Source organism: Arachis ipaensis, chromosome B1, assembly GCF_059453495.1.
Source record: "Arachis ipaensis isolate K30076 ecotype BB chromosome B1, ASM5945349v1, whole genome shotgun sequence".
NCBI classification, from domain to species: domain Eukaryota; kingdom Viridiplantae; phylum Streptophyta; class Magnoliopsida; order Fabales; family Fabaceae; genus Arachis; species Arachis ipaensis.
In genome coordinates this window covers 65838010-65864529 of record NC_142436.1, presented here as the reverse complement: position 1 = coordinate 65864529, position 26520 = coordinate 65838010, and the positions used below count along the sequence as shown (strand labels likewise).

General features: G+C 33.5%; 1 pseudogene across 1 annotated transcript; it reads right to left on the bottom strand.

Annotated features, from left to right (window-relative positions):
• Positions 1-8367: 8367 nt before the first annotated feature.
• Positions 8368-11998, bottom strand: LOC107630963 (receptor-like protein kinase FERONIA pseudogene; annotated as a pseudogene). Its single transcript, XR_015902361.1, has one exon. The product of XR_015902361.1 is annotated as a receptor-like protein kinase FERONIA pseudogene (transcript).
• Between the last annotated feature and the right edge of the window lie 14522 nt (positions 11999-26520).

The following is a 26520-nucleotide window of genomic DNA, read 5'->3' as shown; positions in this document are numbered from 1 at the left end:
ACAGAGAAAAAAGCACATAAATGAAGAAGAAGAGGAAGACGAGGAAGAAGAACGTGCAGTAAGAAGAAGAAGAAGGAGAAAGAGAAGGTAAGAAACGAAAGAAAAGAAGAAGAAGAGGAAGAGGAAGAAGAACCTGCAGTAAGGAGAAAGAGAAGGAGAAAAGAAGAAGAAGAAGAAGACGAAGAGGAAGAAGAAGAAGACGACGAAGAGGAAGAAGAAGAAGAAGTGCGTTTTGAGCGTTAGTTTTAATTGAATTTGTAAGGCTTACAAGCCTTAATCGCTTGTATGCGAAGAATTACTCATATATGTATTTATGCTCAAAATTAAAATGTATATATTTGTTAACCTAAACGAAGTTACATGCTCAAAATCAAAATTTATGTATGTTAACCAAAACAAAATTATACTACTATTTTTTTCTACTATTTTTTTTTTCATTACGGTATTAGTTACATATATCTAATGATCGTGATACTTAGAGCCAAAATTTAAGAAGATGCACAGATTTTTCTTCAATTCTAAACTTTACAAAATATTGAAAATTTGATGCTTAATAATAATAATAATAATAATAATAATAATAATAATAATAATAATAATAATAATAATAATAATAATAATTTATATAAGAATTAATTTGATTAATTTGAAAAAATAAAAAATTTTATATAATGATTAATTTGATTAATTTTTAAAATTTTAGGGATGAAAATAACTTATGTCTGGACTTTTAAGAACTATTTTAATTATAAATAACTTTTTTATATGTCAAGTGACACGTGGCATTAATCCACCACGTCATTATCCAATTGACGGAAGGACTAATTTGACTTATGTTTTATCTTTCAGGGACTAATATGACTAAAAAAATTATTTAGGGACTAATTTAAAGAATGAGTGATCTTTTTAAAGATGAATTTGACTATTAACCCTAATTTTGCAATGAGTATGGAATTATTGGTGTCTTACAATTTATTAGAGTAAAATTATTTAATAGTAATATTTATCCACAACATTCTCAAAATATATTCTTTTTATGTGAGCTTTTACTCATAATGTATTAAATTAAATTTTCTTATAGAAGATTATTTTACAAAATTTTATGTGGTTTACTTCTAACTTCAAAATATTCTCGATCATTAAAAAAGAGAAAATAAAAGATGCAAAGATTTTTTATGCAAAAAAATAAATTTTAAAATTGTAGTTAATTTTTATTCTTATTATGGTTGTATTAAAGTTTTAAATACAAAATATCTTTTGCAACCAAAACAAACTTTAACTCTAACACTTATTTTTTCAAAAAAAAAAAAATTAATTGATTTCTTTTTGAAAATTTTAAAATTTAAATTAAAATAAATTTTGATATCAATACATGATTATAAAATAATTAAGTAACCATAATATTTCAAAAGGTTGTTAATTATTAATATGGAGCTAATTTTTTATTTTTATTGGTAATAATGAAATTTAAATTTTAAATCTTTACCTATATTTTTACAAATTTTAAAGAGGTTTACTTATATTTTTACAAAAAATTTCAATTGTTTAAGTTGTGGTCGTCCCCTTCAAAATTTTTTTTGAAGTTTATTTTCTTAGAATTAAGTCTAATTTTATTCAAAAAATATTATTGAGTTAAAATAAAATGAGAGAATAATATTTTTAACTTAACGTAGTATTTTGTGTAGAATTTATTGTTTGAATTCTTCAATAAAATTGTAGACAATAATAGATTTGAAGTGTTGAAAAATACTATTACACTAGTCAAATGACTATTTTTGGAGTTCGAAGATTTGAGAGCAGAAGGAAATACTTAAACTTGCAAGATGATCAAAATTTAAAATAAAAATTGAGAATTTGAAGATATATGTTTTTAAAATTTCTTTTAGAGTTTATCTAATAGAATAATGTCAAATATATATTTGTTTTAGTAAAAATATTATTTATATTTAAATTATTATTTTTCTTTTATTTTTTTTTTGAATTTTTATTTTTGAAATTTAGAATTTATTTTTAATAGAAATTGAAGTTATTTGGTTATTATTTGTGATTTTTTTTTGTTGTAATTTATACGGTTAATATTTTGTTAATTTTTAATTTAGTATTTGATATCATAAAATTTTAAATATGAAATATTATTGATAAAAAGGTGAGAAACTTATGAAATATTATAAGAAAATTTAAAGGTGAGAAACTTATGATTAATGTTATATATAGGACAATTTACATAAATAAAATTATTGAAGAAAAACGTTACGTAAATACAACATTGGCAAACTCTATACGCAAATGCAACAAATATAATTGGATGTAATCTGCTACATCCTGTAGCGGATCCAGATGCATGTATCCGCTATACCTTCTCGCTGATTACGTTGAGAGCATGTATAACATAAACCGCTATACCCCTGTAGCAGTTTATGACCAAATTTTGTGAAAGCATAATCCGCTACACTCTGTAGCACGGATGATGAGAAGAGTGGCTTGTTATATAAACTTGTGTAATAGTAACAATTAATGTAGCAAAATGAACGAATTAATACAAAATGTAATCGTCATTTTTGCAAAAACTAACTTTTAAAAATTAGTTTTTTAAAAATTATAGGCATATGTATTTGATAAATTAAATTAAAAATAAATTTTAATAAACACAAATAACAATAAATGCGTTTAATAAAATAATTTTTAAAATTTAAAATATTATAATAATTTTTAAAATTTAGATATTAATTAATATATAAGGTTAGTCTATATTAGACTTTTTTAACTGATCATGATAAATCAACTGATCATGAACACATTAATTGAAGAGTTTGATTTAAAGTTTACGATATCTTATTTTGTGAATATTTTTTTGAAAAGAGAGGATGACTTATTTCTATATTGCAGCATTATTTATTTTTATAACTAGAAATAAAACCACGTAAGTTATTTTTGTTAAATTATAAGATTATTTTACAGAGAATGAATAATATTACTCTTTTTTATAAATTTATATAAATATAAAATTAAAAAATTTATATATAAAATAGTATATTTTAAAAATAAGAATAACAATATTATTTTATTTTAACTTTAAAAATATGTAATAATTTTATTTATTAATTTTAATTTTTTTTAAAGAACCAAAGATGTTCTGTAATAAGTAGGGGTGATGACAACTAGCAGGATTCTTAATGCTGCAACATTTACACATATGAATTGGCATAAAGTAGATCTTTTTTTTGAAGAAATGAGCTCAAAACAACTAGGTGGAGCAACAAAGAGAATAAAATAACTAATAAAAAAATAGAAAATTAGAGAAATAGAAACAAAAATAAATCCAATATTATTTTTGGCATTATCATCAACAACCATTAGGATTAACTTTATTCTACTAGTAGTAGTTCGTACGAGACCTATTAATATATCCTAAAATTAATATATCTAAAATTTATATATTTTTTAATTAATTAACGAAGTATAAAAGAAAAGTAAAAAAAAAAAGTGAAGAAAAAAATATAATGGAGTACAATTGAGTACTTATAAATTTAAACATGTCAAGTTATTTTTTTTTTAAATTTGAATAGATAAAAAGTCATATACATTATAAATTTAAGGAAAATAGTATGGACGATTACATTTTGTATCAATTCGTTCATTTTGCTACATTGTTATTATTAATCTATTATACATGTTTATATAATAAGTCATTCTTTTCATAACACGCTAGCAGATTATGTTTTCACAAAATTTGGTCATAAACTGCTAAAGGGTGTAGCAGTGATTACGTGTATCTGAATTCCGCTACAGAGTATAGCGAATTACATACAATTGTATTTATTGTATTTGTATCTGGAGTTTGTCAATATTGTATTTATATAACGTTTTTTCTTCAATCATTTTATTATGTAAATTGTCTATATATATATATATATATATATATATATTAAGGATTTAAAGTGCATACTTTTGAGATAGCTAGAGTTAAAATTTGAAGGTTTAGTTAGGGTATAATTTTAGTTACTAAATTTTATATTCGAAATGTATAAATTAATATTAATTTTAATATTATAAAATTATTTATTTTATCAAATAAATTAAGGTTTATTAATATTGATATATTAAAAATATTTCAAAAATAATTGATATTTTTTATTTGTTCATACTATGACCTAAAATATAAAGTCAGACCCAATAAAAACGAAAGATCCACTCAAAAGGGACTATCTTTATTCATACATGACCTCTTTAAGGAGGTCGGACACGGCGAAGAGACCGGCTTGTGTTTATCTAACTTAATTTTTCATCATATTTTAAGTTAAAATTCTAGAGAGAGAAGCTCTCTATTTTCCCTAAAGTTTATAGTAGTTTACGTCAAATTTTCTTAGATCTAAGATTTTAATTCTTGTTCTTGTTAATCCTTTTTACATTTTCTTAGCTTGTTCTATTGTCTTAATATTCTTAGTTTCTCTTGTTAGTTTGTTTATTTTGTTTATTTTAGTTTATGAACAATTGTTGGATTTCAATTCTCTTTTAATGCAATTTTATGTTTCCATGTCTTTTTATGTTTATCTTAGTTGCTATTGTTGATTTTTTGTTTGTGTTAGTTATAGTTTTCATTAATTTTTGTAATTTATGATGTTTACTTTTATTGCACTCTAGGTGTTTGATAAAATATTTTCACTAGTTATAGAGTAGTTTTCAATACTCTTGACTTAGACTAAGAGAATTGAGTGACCTTGAGTCATTGGGTCTAAATGGATTGATGATTTGGGTCCCTTATTAGTCAATTTGATACCTATTAATACTAACCTATTATTAAGTTAATTAATGACTAAGTTGGGACTTATGGTTGATGTTGATCAAACTTATTTGACATATTTCAAGCATAGAAGTAGACCGGCTTGTGCACCCAAGAGAGAAGAGTTTTGAACTCATGACCATCCAACTTAAAGACGTTAAAAAAAAAGTGTTAGGTGAGAGACATTTTATCATAATATAATTCTTCTTGTACATAATTTTTGCAAGTAGTTTTAGACTCTCTATTTGATTTTATTGAGTTTGATTGAGTATGCTTGAATTACCATTGCTTCATAAGAATTTCATCCATATTTGTCCCTCTTTGATTATTATTATTTTATCGTAAATTTTTTATTTAATTTATCCTTCTTAGTGAAATTAATAATTTTAAGATGAATTATTATTTAAAAAAAGATAAAGAATAGAATTAATAAATAGATAAACATGAGAAGTGAACGTAATGCATAAACTATAATTTTTAGCTTCTCATAAAAAGTGAGAATCACATCTATGTTCCGAAATTTAAAAAAAACTAGCCAAACACTTCAAAAAATTTTAACATACTTTTCATAGTCAAAACACATCCAAACACATCCGTAATCATAGAATTTGATCCCTTCTTTTTGCGTATTTGTACACCACAACACAGCTGTCCACCTAACACTAGCCACATATGACATATGGTGCCATGCAAAGATAAGCTGGAAAATTTTGAAAATAATAATAATAATAATAATAATAATAATAATAATAATAATAATAATAATAATAATAATAATTCCTCCTATCTAACTCTTACACACGTTCTCCACTTGCGTGCTCATCCTCCTATATAAGATTTAATTGTCATACACTATGAATTCGCACATACTTCAGCTAATTTGTATTTGTATGAATAAGATAGTTTTACAAATATATATAACAAATTAGACAATGTGTCAATACATTTTAATCTCAAAATGTTATAGCAAATATATAACTTTTGATGTAATGGTTAAAAATATTTAAGACACTTAAGATAATGATGGCAAAAATCAAATATTGTATTTTGGGAAAAGCTCAGTATACAAGCGATTAGGGCTTGTAACTATTACAAGTTCATTAACGCCTAATCCACTAAAACGCGTTGCAACTCCTACGTCACTTACACGCGCTATACAAAGATCCCGCGTTTGTATAACTACCAAATTTAAAAGATTTGTTTCCTTCTTTGTTTTCCTTCTTTCAAAATTTCATCGTTCTTCTTCTCGCGTGTCTTCTCCTGGTTTTTCGATCGTTCTTTTCTTCTCCTTTCTTATTGGTTTGTTCTTCGTCATTGACGTTAGTTCTTCTCTCTGTAACTCCAGCTTCGTTTTCTTTTCGATTTTCTGGTTTCTGAAATCAAAGTTTGAACTCGTTTTGAAGATAATAGATGATTCAACCTCAGATTGTCAGCTGAATCAGGGCGAAGTGGAGCACAAATAGGAAGGAAAACGAGATTAAGAATCAATTGATTACATGTAGCAAAGAGGAAAAATGAAACCCTCATAGCAAAGACTCATTTGATAGGAATTGGAATGATTTTCTGCTAAATTTTGGTCTTGTGGACAACAAGTGGCTTTCAGGTAGTATTGGGTTAAAATCTGCAGCAGAGGTGTAAATTTAATTTTTTATCGGGTGTATTTATAGTCTGTGTTTGGGTGTATTATGCAGATCTCTATGCAGACCGTTATATATGGTTCTAATCTATTTGGAATTCTGGATCACCACTTCATATTATAGTACCTGTAAATCAGACATTTTGAATACACCAGAGAGAGTTTAATTAATTTTGGTCTTGTGGACAACAAGTGGCTTTCAAGTAGTGTTGGGTTAAAATCTGCAGCAGAGGTGTAAATTTAATTTTTTATCGGGTGTATTTATAGTCTGTGTTTGGGTGTATTATGCAGATCTCTATGCAGACCGTCATATATGGGTTCCAATCTATCTGGATCACCACTTCATATTATAGTACCTATAAATCAGACATTTTGAATACACCAGAGAGAGTTTAATTAATTTTGGTCTTGTAGACAACAAGTGGCTTTCTGGTAGTGTTGGGTTAAAATCTACAGCAGAGGTGTAAATTTAATTTTTTATCGGGTGTATTTATAGTCTGTGTTTGAGTGTATTATGCAGATCTCTATGCAGACCGTCATATATGAGTTCCAATCTATCTGGATCACCACTTCATATTATAGTACCTGTAAATCAGACATTTTGAATACACCAGAGAGAGTTTAATTAATTTTGGTCTTGTGGACAACAAGTGGCTTTCAGGTAGTGTTGGGTTAAAATCTGCAGTAGAGGTGTAAATTTAATTTTTTATCGGGTGTATTTATAGTCTGTGTTTGGGTGTATTATGCAGATCTTTATGCAGACCGTCATATATGGGTTCCAATCTATCTGGATCACCACTTCATATTATAGTACCTGTAAATCAGACATTTTGAATACACTAGAGAGAGTTTAATTATGGAAAAAAAAATTTACTTATAATTGGATCAAATATATTTACACCATGTGTTAAATTTCTTACAAGAGTATATAACAGTTACATTAATCAGTGACAATATCATTAGAATCTATCTGACAAAATGGACTCAATAACAATGAGGATGGCCTGGACAGTCTTATTGCATCACTTCTCCTCGCTCATATTTCTGAATTTCTCACTCAACAGATGGGTTGCACACTTTAGGTCCTTGATTTGCTGTAAACAAAGCAAAATTAGAGTTAGATATATTTCTATTATGAAAAACTGATTTGATCGAAGACATATATTTGTTCTTACATTTTTTTCAGCTTGGTTTCTGCCTGCCATTTTTTCTGAAATGAAAAATACACCCATAGATATCAGTAAGATACACCCATAGATATGAGTCAGATACACCCATAGATATCACTCAAATACACCCAAATGATTACAGAAATACACCCAAAGGATTACAGAAAATACACCCAAACGGTTACAAGAATTCACCCAAACCAAAATTCGTTGAAGTACATCTTATGCATAATTCAGAACTCTTTCTCTTTCTCCTCCTCATCTTCTGCTGCTTCTTCTTCTTCAAAAACGATTTTACCATGAAAAATCGAAAAAAAAGAGAAAACAGAGAGAAAAGACGTAAATGAAGAAGAAAAAGAGGAAAACGAGGAAGAAGAACGTGCAGAAACGAAAGAAAAGGAGAAGAAGAAGAGTAAGAGGAAGAAGAACGTGCAGCAAGAAGAAGAAAAAGAATTTTAGAAACCATGAAAATCGAAAAAAAACGAAGAAGAAGAAGAAGAAGAGGAAGAGGAAGAGGAAGAGGAAGAAGAAGAAGACGAAGACGAAGAAGAAGAGAAGAAGAAGAAGAAGAAGACGAAGAGGAACCGTTTGAGTGGGGCGCGTGTAGTTACGCTCCATTCAAAATGAGTTAATGCGCGTGTTAATGAAGTTTGGGCTGATAACTTGTAAAACTTGTACGGCCTTTTTACTTGTATGTGTAGCAGCCCCTTGTATTTTATATTTTTGCTATTGTGACATTAATTGTCTTCAAGAGGATCTCATGTAGGGAATAATAGGAATGATCTTCTAAAAGTTATTGATAATAACAACCTCGTTACAACATGTTTGCTGGTTAATCTTTGATGTAGTAGCAGCATTACAACTTACATAAACATATAATAATAAATAATAAATCAGATACAACCGTACAAAGGAATAGTAGTAATATTAGGAAAATTAATAACATGAAAAAAGAAAAGAAAAGAAAAGAGAAAAGCCCTTCAAATTTGAACTCATTGTGTAATTAACACATGAGAAAGCAACACATTAAGACTACTAAACTTGAGTAGCTTTTTGTGAGTGGAATTTAAACTTCAATTTCAGTTCCTTGAATTGGACTTAACGACCCTTTGGATTCATGATCTGAGAGAAAACAGCACTTGGTGTTAATCCATCAGAGTCTTCACTTGCTAAGCTTCTACCACCAATACTCATGCTCATGCCACTGCTTCTTGAATCAGTATTGCCATCATACATTGGCAATGCATCAGAGTCCTTCTTCCCTTTAGGATTCGCGCATAGCGGCTCCTCCTCGTTCAGTATTCCAGCGAAGCCCTTGCCACTCTCCTCGGCACTTTCTTGCAGCTGCAAAGCAAACTCGAGGTTCCACAAGACATCGCCCATGGACGGCCGCTCAATACCTTGGTCGGCCACACACTTCATCGCAGTCTCGGCAAACTTCTTGAAGCATTCAAAGGCTATCTTGCCCTTGAGGTAAGGATCCACAATCTGGTCAAGATTGCCTTTTCTGTAGCAGTGAGCCGCCCACTCCGCTAGACTCACTTGCTCCTTGGCAAGGGTCGGGTTTAGAGCCGGACGAGCACAGAGTATCTCGAAGAGAACCACCCCAAACGAGTAAACATCGGATTTGTCAGTGAGCTGCTGCCTCCTGAAGTATTCTGGATCCAAGTATCCGAAACTACCCTTTACCACAGTGCTTACGTGTGTGTTATCCAATGTTGGTCCGGTTTTTGACAAGCCGAAATCGGAGACCTTGGCCACCCACTTCTCATCAAGTAAGATGTTTGTTGTCTTCACATCACGGTGGATGATAGTGTGTTTGGCACCAGTGTGAAGATAGTGTAAACCCCGAGCAGCTCCAATGCATATCTCAAGCCTTTGCTTCCATGGCAATGGAGGTTTCTGTGTCTTGTATAGATGCTCCCTGAGTGTTCCATGGGCCATGTAATCATAGACAAGAATCATTTCAGTGTTTTCTTCACAATAACCAATCAGCGAGACAAGGTGGCGGTGGCGGAGTTTAGAGAGCATTTCAATCTCGGTTTGAAACTCGTGCACTCCTTGCTCAGACAATGGATTCCCACGCTTGATTGCTACTTTGGTTGAACCACCATCGATTTCACCTTTGTAAACCTTGCCGAATCCTCCCACACCAAGAAGCAAAGCCTCGTCAAAGTTGTTCGTAGCAGCCTTGATTTCAGCAAATGAGAAGTGACGACAAAGGTTTGATGGCAGAGAGGACACATAACTTCCTGTTGTGTTGGTCTTGGCCGAAGCCGCAGAGTGCGAATTGCCGTACAGAGAAAGTGGAAGCCATCCGGATGGCCCTTCACTTGAACTAGGCTCCTTTCCTTGGCTGCGACGACGGGATACAATGAAAGCAAATAGTCCAATGACAAGTGCTACAACAATTCCTCCAGCAACACCTCCTGCAATTATTCCTGTATGATTCTTCGACGTAGCATGATGACTCCTAGCCTTAGCCGGGTCAATGTCATCTTGCACTGGAGGAGGAATAGGATTTGTCCCAGCCAGATTACCCTTAGCATCACTTATTTTGAATATCTCCACTCCATTCAGGATTGCATCATAATAGTTGGGCTTCATAGTTTTATCAGGATGTAATGAAAGCCACAGATCCTGACGTGGCTCTCCATCGGGAACAAAAACAGCGAAATCTTTATGAATTGCAACTCCATTTGTATATGAAGTTCCGTATTCTTCTTGTGCCATCGCAATAACATCAGCCGCGGGCTCAGCAGTTTGATTATTGAGGAATATATCAAATACTCTCTGATTGATCTTGTTTATAATTGATGTTCCCTCACAAAAATGGAGTCTCACAAGATACGAAAACCCAGAGTCAATAGAAAAAATCCAAGTCAAGTTGTATCTAATGGTGATTTTCGGAGTTGGCCCCATTGATCTGGCTGTACTGTAGACATCAAATGGAGCAATATAACTTGGCGTGCCTGGAGGATACCGAATCTTGACCGACGAATCAGCAGGCTCGGTCACACCAAAGGCTGCCCCAAATAGAAAGGGCACATCATCAGACCAAGACCTAAACAAACCAGTATCTTGGGAAGGCGAGATATCATTTCCACCCACATTCAACCTATAGAGAGTCTCAAGCGCAGTGCTGTTGTCAACAGTGATAGGAGAATTCGTACCCACCATCATGGTAGAACCATCAGTTTCAGTATATATATCAGGCATGGACACAACCTCAATCCCATTAACAAACGCATAAGCGTTCGACTTGTTGGTCGACGGAGCGAAAGTCACATTCAAGGTGTCCCCATCAACATTGATGCAGTACTCCTTCACAATGTAGACATAATTCAGAGCCAGTGTGGTTTGCGCCACACTGAAGTTCCTGAGCAAGGTATAGGACGGCGAAGTCACCGAGAACAGTGCGTCGCTGGCATTGAGTCCATTGTAGGACGCCGAGTAGAAGTACAGCCGGAGGAACTTCCAACCGGACGCCACCGGAAAGGAGTATGTATAAGGCGAATGGAACACCCTGGCATTCATGTATGGCACAGTAGGTACAGCAGGGTCCTGAGTTGCCGCCAGCGAGGTGCTGGTGTTTCCCTTGGATGATGCAAACTTGGAACCAACATCACTATACCATACCCTTCCATCAGAATCTTTACTAGTTGGAGGCCCACCACAACTCAATAGAATGTTATCTGCAGGCTTATAATTTTGTCCTAGGACTACCTCAGTAGCCAAGAATCCTATGAACAACACACAAACAAACAAAGGAACATAGCAATTGATGCTCCTCATGACCCCTAAGTCTGAAACTAAGACTACCCTTTTTTTTCCATTTTTGTCCCTTCTCGTTAGTTACAGAGCAATTTTTATTGGATTATGATTTAGCACGCACACCCAGAAAAAATCAAACAAAGCCACTAAATTTGCACAAAAGATCCAATTTTTATGGGGAAAGTTCAAGTTTTAATATCACCCAGATCAGGAAAGGAATGTGGGGGGTTGTGGTTGGAAATGATAAGCTTGAAAACCCCAAGATTACAACATCAGCAGAGTATGATCCAAGAAAGAGAGAGGAAAAAATATGGAATTTTGATTACATGAGCTAGGATTAATGAACAGTGGGGTAAACGAATCAGAGGGTGTGAGATAATCAAGGAAATGATGGTGTTAATGAAGGGATTTAAATGGGGAAAGAAAAGTGTGGTAAGTTTTGTTTACCTTAAGCCATGAGAAGTGAGAAGAGAGCTTGAAGAGGCAACTCGGTGAGTCAAAACGGAACGATTCCAGGTATATAGGGAAGTTGTATTGGATCTGGAGTTGCGAGTTTTGAGCTGCAGTTGGAATTAGAGCTCAGAGAAAGAGCAAGAGAATGGGAAAGAAAGAGAAATGAGAGAGAAAAATACCAGAAACAGAAAACTGCATTAAATATGGGAACTAAGATTCTTTTTTTCTGAAAATAATTATTTATTTTTATTATTATGTTTTTATTTTTGGGTGCGGTGAGTGAACAAGAAAAGTTTAAATTAGAGTAATATATAAAGCATGTTATGTGTTTTAATTTCGGGCTTGTAAGAAAATATATGTAATTTAGTTGAAAATTAATAGAGAAATAGTCATAGTTAATAAATTGTCTTTTTAAATTTTTTTCTAACAATTTTTATAAAATATAATAAAATAAAAATTTAAGATTTGTCTAATTAATAAAAAATATAACATACATTACTTGATAAAAAGTCTTAAATTTAGACGGAGAGATATTAAAAAGAAAATTTTATTTTATGCTACAATTTTCATCCTACTTGAATGCATGAGAAATGAAAACTAACAAAAGAAAAAAAATCTATTGTTATTTATTCATGTTTTGTATTCATATTTAATTTGATATTTTCATATTGTTACTTTTATTAATAAGTTTAATATTTTATGTAATTATTGACAAAAATAAATACTAAAGAATATAATAATATAAATTTAAATGTTAATATCCTTTCAAAATTAATATCAGTATGATCATTTAACATAATCATTGAATATTACCTGACTTATAAATGCCAAATTAGCATTTTATATATGTGCAAAGTTTAAATTTGACATATTGATATTATAAAATATTTTATATAATTATTAAATTATATTTATTTTTTATGATAATTTATATAGTTATTATAAAATATAATTATTTTTATTTATTTCACATGCATAATTAAATATATGTGTAAGTTTTTTCCTGAACCAATGATTTATTGTGTATATGAAAATTAAATTAATTCCACATTTATGTGTGTGTGTGTGTGTGAACAGTGATCACAAGTGTCTATACAATTGGTTGTTACTGTTGCAAGTTATTCCAGCACTCTCACCACTTCCACTGTATTTTTGACCTTTTGTCTTATGGTTAGTTGCGACCACAATTTATAATCCTTGTTGGTTCTTGCATACTCGATAATTAAATACTACTATTAATAATAATGACTAAGATTTAACTAATTTGTGTATTAAAAACATATTTTAAAAATATAATAATAGAAAATTTTTAATATAATGCATTTTTGATATAATATATTAAAAACGTAAAAAAAAATATTTTTATAATAATTTTTAAAAAATATATTTTTATAGTATGTTTAGTCTATGCTTTTAGGACATAAGTTAATAAAACCTTAATAATTAATAATAATAATAATAATATTAAAAAAACAAAAAAAATTTTAAATTTATTTTATTTAATATTCATTAATTTTAGTAATAACTAATAAATATTAAATAAGATAAATTTAGATTATTGTTCACTAATTCTTTGGTTACTAAATATTTTCAAACTAATAATAATGTATTTTAATTGTCTATTAAGCTTAGTTGAATTGAAGTAGTCGCCATGGACCCAAACATATTGAAATGACAATTTTGACCCTTAAGATGATTTATGATTAGATGATAGATAAGTTTTTCAGTGAAGAACTAAAAGGCAGTATCTAAAACAATGGAGGACATGACATTTGAAGCATTTATGTTTTTGTTTTTGTTTATTTAATATCAAATGCGCTTTTTCTGATTCTTCTAAGCCAAACTATAAATAGATGTTAAATGATTTCCTCCTTGTTTCAGGTGATTAGTTATGTGTGAGTATCATTGGTATTTTTTTTATGTGATTTATATAATTTTTCTGTTGATTTGTTAAAGGATTTTGGTAGATTAGTTTTATTGGGAATTACTTTGAGTTATGTAGCATTTGATTAATTTTAAATAGTTTTTTAGTGAAAAATTAGTAATAAAGGGCATAAATAAGCAATTGAGGACCATGCGTATACATAACTCCATGCGTACGTATCACTAAAGCAAAAGAGAGATCGTGCGTACGCATGTATCGCGCATACACACGACCGGAACAGTCCAAATGGACCATTTATCTTGGGAAGGCTGGCGCTAAATGCCATGACTCGGCGTTTAGATCCCAAAGCTACGTAATCCATTGTTGAACTCGGAAGACCTGGTGCTAAACGTCCAACCTTCGGCGTTTAGTGCCCAAGCCCTTTTCTCACGAGTAAAGTTCACTGTTTGGGTGGCGCCAAATGTCCAGACCCTGCGTTTGGCGCCGAATACGAAAATTCAAGTGGGGACCACGTTTGTAACTAATCAACAAGGCTTTTGGAAGATTTGATTTTTGTAAATCACAAGACCATTAGAAAAGATCTTTTAGGGTTTTATTTAAGTTTTAAATCTATTTTAATTAGGATTATAAATAGGATTTATATGAGCCTATGCAGGGACTTCTCTTCTCCTAATTTTTATTCTATACTTTCATACTTTTTCTCTGCTAGGATTTTCTACACCATGAGCAACTAAACCTCCATAGTTAAGGTTAAGAGCTCTGTTTACTTGAATGGATGAATAATTAATTACTTTTCTACTTTTGATTTATACATTGATTATTGTTTAAGGATTGGTTTCACTCTTCATCTTAGGAATTAGTGATTATTGGGAAATAACGCTAATTCTACTTGAATTCTACTTGAGTCTTAGAAAAGTTATATCATTATTAGAATTATAACTTAAAACTAACTCCTCATAATTTCTAATTATCTAGACTTAGTGTGGTACGTGACATATAACTGCACTCTGGTTTGGGATTCTTAGGATTGTGTGGCGTGTAAACTAGAATTAAACTTAAACCTCTAATACAAATGAGTGATCAAGGAATTGACGTTCAGTTGGATTAGAGGAGATTCGATTGCCTAGGAATAGGAATTTAGCCAAGTGCGGTTTGCTATGAACATAATCATTGAATGATCAAGGTGGTTAACAATTGTTATTAATCCAGACATTTAAATATCTCCAAAACCTTAACTCCATTCTTACACCATTTTCTCAACCGTCTATTATTAGTTTTCTTAATTTATTGCTTTTTATGCCATTCGAACATCACCCCTTTATTTCAACTTATCTAACTAGAATAGCTAATCAACTATTGCTTGCTTAGTCCGTTATTCCTCGTGGGATCGACACTCACTCACTGTGAGTTATTACTTGGTACGACCTGGTGCACTTACTAGTAAGTTGTGGTATCAAAAAATTTGCACTAAATTTTTGGCGCCGTTGCCGGAGAATAATCATGACTAACAACTACCAATTGATTAGTTGCCTAGATTAGACCTTTTTCGTTATTCAATTTTTGTTTAGTTGCTAATTTACTTCATTTTATTTTTATCTAATTTCATTTTAATTTTAATTTTAATCCCTTTACTTTTTATTTCTTTTAATTTAATTTTCTTTTAAATTTTTGCCCCTTTCTTTTTAAGTTGGTTTTAGTTCTTTTCTCTTCCACTTTGGTGTACCTCACTGGGATTCTCTTCACTATGATGTTGAGAATCCCACTTCTCTCTTGGTCTAATTGTTTATACAGAGGAACAAGGATAAAGAGCCTCTTCTATACAATCTTGAGATTGAAAGGACTCTTCAGAAGTAAAGAAAGCAAGCTAGAGCTCCGAAAGTTCAAAAAGTCTTTGGGGACAAAGTTGAGGAGGACGCTGACCTCAGCATGGCTGAGAATAATGATAATCTTGTGGTCAATAATCCTAACAACATTTCGCCTGCTAGAAGAACTTTGGGGTCTTATACTAATCCCAATCCCGAGAGTTTTATGGGAAGTATTGTACCATCGGTTGTGCATGCAAACTATTTTGAGTTGAAGCCTCAATTCATATCTCTAGTGTAACAAAATTGTTAGTTCAATGGAAGCCAGCAAGAGGATCCTAATATTTTCATATCCAATTTTCTGAGGATATGTGATACAGTCAAGATCAATAGGGTTCCTGTTGAGGTGTACAGGTTGATGTTATTCCCTTTTACTATTAGGGACTGAGCTAGTTAGTGGCTCAAGACACAACTTAAGGAAAGAATAGCAACTTCGGCGGATTTGGTTAGTAAGTTTTTTACTAAATTCTTTCTGCTCTAGAGGTTGACTAAGTTGAGGACTGACATCCAGACATTCAGGCAGCTTGAAGGGGAGTTTCTCTATGAAGCTTGGGAAAGATACAAGGCCATGATCAAGAAGTGCCTTCCGGATATGTTTAAGAATTGGGTACAGCTACAGATTTTCTATGATGGTGTCACTCAGGCTTCCAGGCTCTCCTTGGATAATTCTGCAGGAGGTTCTTTTGGTATGCGAAATTAGAACTCGCACAACTTCACCTGCAAGTGCACCGGGTCATCCAAGTAATACTTCAAGTGAGTGAGGGTCGATCCCACGAAGATTGTTGGATTAAGCAAGCAATAGTTATCTTATTGGACTTAGTCAAGCGAAAAGTAAAGAGAGTTTTTGTTGTTGTAGGTGCATAAAACAAGAAAGTAAAGAAAAGCAATTAAAGATTGGTGAAAAGATAATATACGGAAGCAGTTAAGGCCTCGGAGATGCTTATCTTTCCGGATTAATACTTCTTACTGACTATCTTAAAAATTAATGATTCATTCCATGACAAACTGTAGGTAATTAAACCCCAACTCCTTGGCAATTTAATCTCTTTTAATTCTCATCAAAATCCAGGGTTAGTGGTCATTCAATTTGAACGAGGGTGAAGTTCAGCATTCTAATTTAGCGCCACAAAAACCTCAATTACCCAAACCTAACCGGATTTTATGTCACATATCCAAATTAGTCCAGGTAATCCGCAGTTTGGGAGAAGTATTTTCAAGCCGTAGCTCAAGTGACCTTGGTCAGAGTATCACAAGAACTCATGTAGAAAAAGGGGACATACTTCTATTCCACCCCAGATTCATTTAGATGAAGAACAAAAATACATCATAGAATAGAATCAAACATATATTTGATAAATCGCTATTTTACAGTTTATTTTGTATGGAATTGAGTGAATGTTATCTATTATTCTCACACTTATGCATATAAATTGCATGTTTTACATTTTCCTTCCTAATTCTGTGCTATGATTGAAAATATGCTTCTTTGGCCTTAAATTTACTAATTTTTAATCCTCTCTTATTACCATTCGATGCCGTGATATGTGTGTTAAGTGTTTTCAGGTTTTCCAGGGCAGCACTGGCTTAGAGGATGGAAAGGAAGCATGCAAAAGTGGAAGAAACACAAGAAAATGAAGATTTGAGAAGCTGATGCCGACGCGCATGCGTGGACTACGCGTGCGCGTGATCGCGCCATACTTCAAGCGACGCGTACGTGTGACATGACGCGTGCGCGTGACCTTGCGCATAGTCCAACGACACATACGCGTGGATGACGCGTACGCGTGACAAAGCGTCACGTGCTGTAGATATCAGAAAACGCTAGGGGCGATTTCTTGGCTGTCTTTGGCCTAGTTCCAAGCCCGAAAATACTGATTAGAGGCTGCAGAGTGGAGCTGGATGGGGGAGGGGGGAGGGGAATGAATCATTCACACATTCATACACATTAGTTCGGTTTTAGATGTAGTTTTCTAGAGAGAGAGAGAGAGAGGCTCTCTCCTCTCTCTAGGTTTTAGGTTTTTTAGTTTTAATTTTTCTCTAATTCAGAATTTTATCTTGCTTTAATTTAGTTTCTCTTCTACATTCTATTATTCTAGCATCTAAGTTTATCTTCTCTTGTTGATTTCTCTATTTTCCCAATTTAGTTTATGAACCCTTCATGTTAGATTCAATTTCCATATTAATGCAATTTATGTTTTTCATCGTTATTGTTGCTTTCTTTAATTTGTGTTATTGATGCTTGCAATTGGCTGTTTAAATTTAATGTTCCTTGTTACTTTTCTATGCTTTTATTTTGTGCCTACCAAGTGTTTAATAAAATGCTTGGTTGGACTTTAAATTAGATTTTTATGTTTTTAGCTTAGATTGAGTAAATTGGAGACTCTTGAATTGTCAAAGTCTCTTGTTGGTTGGTGATTGAAAGTTGCTGACGCACCACTATTTCATGGTACATCTTGTGCTTAATTGAGTAGATTTTATCCACTATTCTCACACTTATTCATGTAAATTATATGTTTTACATTTTCCTTCCTGATTTTGTGCTATGATTGAAAACATATTTCTTTGGTCGTAATTTAGCTAATTTTAATCCTCTCTTATTACCATTCGATGCCAAGATGTGTGTTAAGTGTTTTCAGAGATTACAGGGCAGGAATGGCTTAGAGGATGGAAAGGAAGCATGCAAAAGTGGAAGGAATACAAGAAATTGAAGGAACTGCAAAGCTGTCAGCCCTGGCCTCTTCGCATTCAATCGATCATAACTTGAGCTATAGAGGTCCAAATGAGACGGTTTCAGTTGCGTTGAAAAGATAACATCCGGGGCTTCGAAATGATATATAATTTGCCATAGTGGCCATGTAGCTAGGCGACACGCACGCGCACTTGACGCGCACGCACACATTGGCGAAAAGTCCATCGGCGCGCACGCGCACCTAGCGCGTACGCGCGATATGCGCGACGTACTGCAACTGCAGAAATCGCTGGGGGCGATTTCTGGGCTGTTTTCGACCCAGTTTTCAGTCCAGAAAATACAAATTAGAGGCTACAGATTGGAAGAATCCATTCATTCATTGACACAACTTCTCATTATTCACAATTTTAGGTTTTAGATGTAGTTTCTAGAGAGGGAGGCTCTCTCCTCTCTCTAGGTTTAGGATTTCTCTTAGTTTTAGGTTTATTTCTTCTCAATTCCAGGTTTAATGTTCCTTAGATTTGGTTTCTCTTCTACTTTTATTTATTCTAGCATCTTAGTTTATTTATTTTCCCCAATTTGGTTTATGAACTCCATGTTAGATTTAATTTCTTTATTTAATGCAATTTGAGGTATTTCAGATTTATGATTTTAATTTAGCTTTTTAAATTCTTGGCTTGAATTGATTAATTGGAGACACTTGAGTTATCAAACTTCTTTGTTGCTTGTTAATTGAAAATTGCTGGTTGATTTGGATACCTCTAAAGTTAGTCTTTCCATAGGAGTTGACTAGGACTTGAGGAATCAAATTGATTAGTCCACTTGACTTTCCTTTATTTAGTAAGGGTTAACTAAGTGGGAGCAGTGGACAATTCTCATCACAATTGATAAGGATAAATAGGATAGGACGTCCAGTTTTCATACCTTTCCAAGAGCTTTTCTAGTTATTAATTTACTTTCTCGCAATTTACATTCCTTGTTCAACCTTTCAAAAACTCAAAAATATAATTTTCCATAACCAATAATAATTACACCTCCCTACAATTCTTTGAGAGACAACTCGAGGTTTAAATACTTCGGTTATTATTTTTATTGGGTTTGCTTTAGTGACAAACAAGTTTTTGTAAGAAATGATTCTTTGTTGGTTTAGAAACTATACCTACAACGCGATCACTTTTGTGAATTCTTTACTAGCAAAAATCCGTTCGTCAGTTGCTAGTTGGCTTGAGCTTCACTAACTCTAGTCTTTGAATAGGACTTGTGAACTCAAGTTGATTCACTCACTTGACTTTCCTTCAATTGTTAGAGGTTAACTAAGTGAGTGCAATTTGCAATTGCCGTCATAATTGACATTGATAATGAGGATAGGAATTTCGATTCTCAATCCTTGCTAGGACTTTTTTTAGTTGCTATTTTATTTCCTCGTTATTTATATTACTTGTCTCTTATTACAAAACCCAAAAATACTTTTCCATAACCAGTAGTAACATACTTCCCTGCAATTCCTTGAGAGATGACCCGAGGTTTAAATACTTCGGTTTATTTTTATTGGGTTTGCTTTAGTGACAAACAAATTAAATGTTGATTGAGGATTATTGTTAGTTTAGAACTATACTTGCAATGAGATTTTATTGTGAAATCTTTACCGACATTTTTCCTCTGTCAAATTTTTGGCGCCGTTGCCGGAGAATTACAAATGTGTGCCTTATTATTGGTTATATTGAATATTGTGAATAATTTTGCTTTTTTGTTTTTTTGTTAGTTGTTTCTAGTTTTAGGAGTATATTTTCATTATTTTTTATTAGTTTTTGTTTTTATTTTCTTTTGTTACTATGAATTCTCACCCCTTTGGCTATGAGTGCGGTTACAATTATATTGTAGGAAGTGGAGATTACAATGAAGGCTTGCATCAAGGATGGGACAATCAAAGGTGGGAGGAGCCTCAAGCTTATGGACAACCCTCTTGGCAATAACCTCCACTAACTTACTATGAGCAAGAGCCATTCCAAGGTGCATACCAAGACAATGGATATGGTGGACCCCCTTGTAGTTACCAACAAGCCCACCATATGCCTATGAACCCCTCCTCAACATAGTTTTCAACCACCATACTCACAAGTCCCCTACAACCAAACACCTCCCTATGATCCTAACCCTTATCCACCATACCAACCACCTTATGAACCTTATGAGCCATACATAGAACCGCCCCAATCCCAACACAATTACTTTCAAGAACCACCAGCCCAATATACACCACCTCCGATGTGTGAAAATTTTCAACCACAAGATGAATTTTCTTTTCCACCACAACCCTCCATAGGGGAATGTTAATATCCATCAATCCAAGAGCACTATGATCCTACTTATGATAGCCAAGTGGAACAAGAGTCAAAGGATCGTCTCAAGGAATTAATGGATCAACTTCAAGCAACCATCTGTCAAAAGTTTGACCCATGTGAGAACAAAAGACTAAAGTGTGTTGACAACAAGTGAAAGAAATAGAGAGTGATGAACCACCTTCCTATCATGAACCTTTTTTCCCAAGCAATGAACCCTCATATCCACTCCAATCTCTAATGGATGACACTCTTGGTGTTCTTCTTCAAGAGCAAGGAGAGATGCAAAGGACGACACTAGAGTTCATAGCTACCTTGACCGAGGTAGTAGATAATTTAGCTTCACTGCACGTCAACACTCAAGGCACTCCCATGGCTACATGTGGAGAATCTAATGAAGAACGTAGCATGAAAGAGAGACTAGAAACTCCGGTGGAAAGTGAGGAATGTGGCTTTGTATTGAAAGAATTTGAGGAAGCCGTAATTGTTGAAGAGGAAGACATGGTTGAAGACTTAGGAGATGCTGAACCTCCATGAGAATCTAGAGTTGTAGAGTACTCCCCCAAGAAGCTTGAAATTAATGTTGAGGAGGGTAGTGCACAACCTCCAAGGCATATTCCCTATGAAGAATTGGATGGGATAGATCAAGAAGCAAGTTCCCTTGGTGATGATGATCATGAATCAAGTCTTGCTAGTGATGAATTTACATCCGCAAATGAACTCCTTGATTTACTCACTTGACTTTCCTTCAATTGTTAGAGGTTAACTAAGTGAGTGCAATTTGCAATTGCCGTCGTAATTAACATTGATAATGAGGATAGGAATTCTGATTCTCAATCCTTGCTAGGACTTTTCTTAGTTGTTATTTTATTTTCTCATTATTTATATTACTTGTCTCTTATTACAAAATCCAAAAATACTTTTCCATAACCAATCGTAACATACTTTCCTGCAATTCCTTGAGAGAGGACCCGAGGTTTAAATACTTCGGTTTATTTTTATTGGGTTTGCTTTAGTGACAAACAAATTAAATGTTGATTGAGGATTGTTGTTGGTTTAGAACTATACTTGCAACGAGATTTTATTGTGAAATCTTTACCGATATTTTTCCTCCGTCAATATTAAAATAGAAAAGTAATAATATTAATCCATATGAATAAGCAGAGCTCCTAACCTTAACCAGGAGGTTTAGTTATTCATGCTTTACAGAGAAAGCAAAAAAAATAATAAGAAGATCTGTCTAAATCTCTATCTCCATATACCTAAGTGATCTCCTCTTTAAATAGTAAATATTGACCCTAAAAGATGTTAATTTAAATTTAAAAGTTACAAAGTTAAGACTAGATAAGCTATGGAGTGCTAAAATCCACTTTGGACCCACTTTGGTTATGTGCTTCGGTCAAGCCTGCGTTCAACTTGGATTATTGGCATTGAACGCGGAGAAAGGGGTGAATTCGCTGGCTTTTGCTCCCTGGCTGGCGTTGAACACCAGTTTTGGGCGTTCAACTTGGGAGGTCAGTCCTTCTTGGGCGTTAAACACCCAAGCTTGGCGTTTAACACCAGTTTTGGCAGTCATTCTAGAAAAGAAGTATAAACTATCATATATTACTGGAAAGCTATAGAAGTTAGCTTTCGAATGCCATTAAGAGTGCGTCAATTGGACCTCTATAGCTCAAGATATGCTCGTTGGAGTGCAAGGATGTCAGGATTGACAACATCTGCTATCCTTTCTTCATCTCCGAACAAGACTTTGCCAAATTCGCCCAAAATCCACCTAAAATCATAAAAATAACACAAAATCTCAAAGTAGAATCCAAAGATGAATTTTTCACTAAAACATAGTAAAAGTTAATGAAATATAACTAAAAAATAACTAGAAAATGCTACGAAAAAAGGGTATAAGATGCTCACGTATCACAACACCAAACTTAAACTGTTGCTTGTCCTCAAGCAACCAAAAACAAGATAGAACTAATTGGAAGAGAAAAATACATCAGGTCTTAGAGTTGTTAATGAAGCTCAGTTCTAATTACTGAATGGGGCTATTAGCTCTTTATTTCTGACTAGTTTTGACATCTCACTTTCCTTTGAAGCTCAGAAATATTGGCATCCCTTAGAACTAGAATCCGGATGATATCATTGATTCCCCTCTTTTAAGTTTTTCTTGATTCTTAACTACAGCTTTTCTTTTCTTTTGGTTCTTTACACCTTTGAGCCTAGCCATGACTCTAAGTGTTTTGTTTTCAAATATTACCACCTAATACATAAACACCACAAGCACTTAACTAGGGAAACCCTTTGGATTCAAATTTACCTTTGCTTAAATTCCCAGACAGTGACGCTCAGAGCCTTAAGCGTACTCTTTATAGCGTTGGGTCACGACTTTAAATGTTTAGTTTTAAGATTTTCTTGACACCTTCACACCACAAGCATATAGTTAGGGATAACAACTCTTTTGACCTTTTTAGGCCAATTTTGACCCTCCTGACCATTGATGCTCAAAGCCTAGGACCTTTTTCTTTTGTTCTTTCTCTTTATTTTTCCTTTTGCTGTTTCTTTTACTTCAAGAATCAATCTTGTTGATTTTTCAGAGAATTAATAATACTTCTCTAAATTTCTATTTCTCAAGAGTCAATATGCTCAACTTCAACATCAATTATGCACAGTTAATTCATTCATTCAGAAAATAGAGATAAGTGGTGCGGAATTTATAACCACAAACTAACCGGCAAGTGCACCGGGTCGTACCAAGTAATACCTCAGGTGAGTGAGGGTCGATCCCACGAGGATTGATGGATCAAGCAACAATGGTTGAGTGATTGTTTTAGTCAGACAAACAAAAAAGAGTGTTTTGGTATTCAAAAGCATTAAACAATAATTCAGAAATTTAATAAAGCAAGCAGTAAACAGGTTGTGAAATATGTATGGAGAAATAGTTAAGGCTTCAGAAATATCTATTTTCCGGATTGACTTTTCTTATTAACTATTTTAATCATGCAAGATTTAATTCATGATAAACTATATGTGACTAGACCCTAATTCCTTAGACCTTTCTAGTCTCCTCTAACTTTCATCAACCGCCAAATCCTTGGTCACTTAATTCCAATTAGAGGGTGAAGTTCAATTCTAGTTTATATGCCACAAAAATTCTAATTACCCAAATATAAGAGGATTATATGTCACATATCCCGTTAAGTCCAGATAATTAGAATTTAGGAGAATATATTTTCAAGCTGTTGTTCAAGTAAAGAGCTTTTCCAAGTTATACAAGAACTCAATTAGAACAAGGGTCATACTTCCGTTCCACCCAAATTCATAAAATAGAGAACGAAAATAATTCTTGAAATATAAGTCAGTACATGAATTAAAATAAAAAAATAATAGTATCAATCCATACAATAGACAGAGCTCCTAACCTTAACAGTGGAGGTTTAGTTGCTTATGGTTCAGAGTGGAAAACTAGGATTCTCTTAAATTGTAAATTGGGCTGAGGTAGAATGAAAAGTAGAATAATGTTCCAATCCCCCAGAAGAAAAGTTTCTTCTTTTTATCTCTAATCCTAATTAATTTCAAATCTATTTTCTAAAATTAAAATAATATCTTTTCCTATTTTAAAATAAAATTTAAATTTAAATCAGAATTAATTAAATGATCTCGCGTAGCCTGTTGGAGAGGAGTGGGGACCACTTGATCGAAGAAGGAGTGCACGCCTAACTCAAGATGGAGCTGCGTCTTACTTGAGTTCTCATGCGTATTACATGGATTTGGGATAACACTGGCACCTAACTTGCGGTGTATGAGTAAGACCTTCGCCTTACTTGAGTGTAGTTTGCGCCTAACTTGAGTTGCTTATGCCAATGTTGCGTGTTGTTGTTGTGTATTGCGCCTAACTTGAGATTTTTCAAGTTAGGCTCAGCCTTGGCAGACTTGGTGGAGAAGAAGTATGGACTATTATATATCGTTAGAAAGCTCTGGAAGTTAGCTTTCTTAGAATCACGTCCATTGAATCTCTGTAGCTTGAGTTATTCAGGTTTGAGTGCAGAGAGGTCAGGGTTGACAACATCATTCGCCTTCTTCTCTTTTTCTGCGGAAACTCCATCAAATCTAGCAAAATGCTACCTAAAATAAATAGAATTGTACACGACTTAAAGCAGCATCCATAGTGGCTAAAAGATAATTAATTCTTGATTAAACTCAACAAATTGAATGCAAATTCACTAGGAAAAGATAGGAAAGATGCTCACGCATCAATAAGGCCACCACTTTAAGGTAAATAGAACAACTTATAATATAACTCAAGGCCTTCTGTATCTTGCTACTTCTTTTTTAAAAAAATTCTTTTTAAACTTAGTGGGTAATACATAAGACATCTTCTAACCATAAAGATTTCAAAAATAAACTATTAAAGCAAGAAAATTCTAAGAGTGATCATATAAAAGCTAGAATAGAAAATAGGAAATAAGATAAAGGAAGGGATAATGAAACTTAACCACCTCAGTTATGGTGGCTGCTGATCTTTCATGAAGATGATTCACCTTCCTTTGGTGCCATTGATGATAATATAGACCCAGAGCTTGCTCTGCAACACCAAACTTAAAAGTTTGCTTGTCTCCAAGCAAAGAAAGCATGGTCCTTTGTTGGAATTTAAATGGCAGGACTGCTTCCCTCCCCTCTGGGCATTCAGCCCCAGGACTGGCGTTTGAACACCAAAGGGTCCTCTTTGTTCCCTTATGGACGTTGAACACCCATGTTCTCTTCTCCCTTCTGGTGTTGAACACTAGTAAAGGGCACCTTCCAGGGTATTCTGTTTCTCTCCTACGCATTCCTGTTTCTTTTCTAATGGCTACACATGATTATAAATGTTAGAAAAACTAAGAAAACTATGAAAAATAATAAAAAATAAAATAATATGAAATCAAACTAAAATAACAGAAAGAAAATAGAAAAGAAGAAAATACTATAAGATACTTATGGTTGGGTTGCCTCCCAACAAGCGCTTCTTTAACATCATTAGCTTGATGGACAGCTCCTTTATGGAGGTTGATAGGGGCTCAGATCTTCACTCTTCATGGTGAACTTCCTTCCTGTACACTCGTGAATCAGCTCAACATGTTCCAAAGACAGGATCTAGTTCACAGTATGTGGAATGACTGGACTTCTTGTGAAGACAACTCTCATGCCAGGTGAGAAGTTTTCAGTTGGAATCTTTTTGTTCCGCCAACCCTTGGGTACTTTCTTTGTGCTTTCTTTCTTAGTAGTTGGTTTTGAACACCCAACACCAAACTTAGAGTTGATGTCAGGGGGCTCTGTATGGCTCTGCACTGAGAGAGAAGGTTGAAACAATATGTGTTGTACAGTAGTACCTCCTTTAGAAGAGAGAAAGTGAGGGTTGGGAATCTTAAACAATATGTGGTCTTCCCATAATCTCAGAACCAACTCTCCCCTTTCAACATCTATCAATGCCTCAATGCCTTTTCAGTAGCTAGGAAGGGCCTTCCTAGGATGATGGAGTCATTCTTGTCCTCTCCAGTGTCAAGTATCATAAAGTCCGCAGGGAGGTAAAGGTCTTCAACCTTTACAAGCACATTCTTCACCAGTCCATATGCCCGTTTCAGGGGCTTATTTGCCATATCTAATGAGATCTTGGTAGGCTGCACCTCTTGGATTTCCAGCTTCCTCATCACAAAGAGAGGCATAAGATTGATGCTCGAGCCAAGGTTGCACAGTGCCTTCTCAAATGTGATGGTCCCTATAGTACAGAGAATCAGGAAGCTTCCGGGATCTGGCATCTTCTGAGGCTGTGATGCCAGGGCATCTTGGCTAGTTTTACAAGCCATTTTTAGCATGTTTTAGGCTAGTTTTATGCATTATCTTCATCAATAAGTAAGCATTTGGATGAGTTACTTATGCATGTCTTGATTCATCAAATGTTA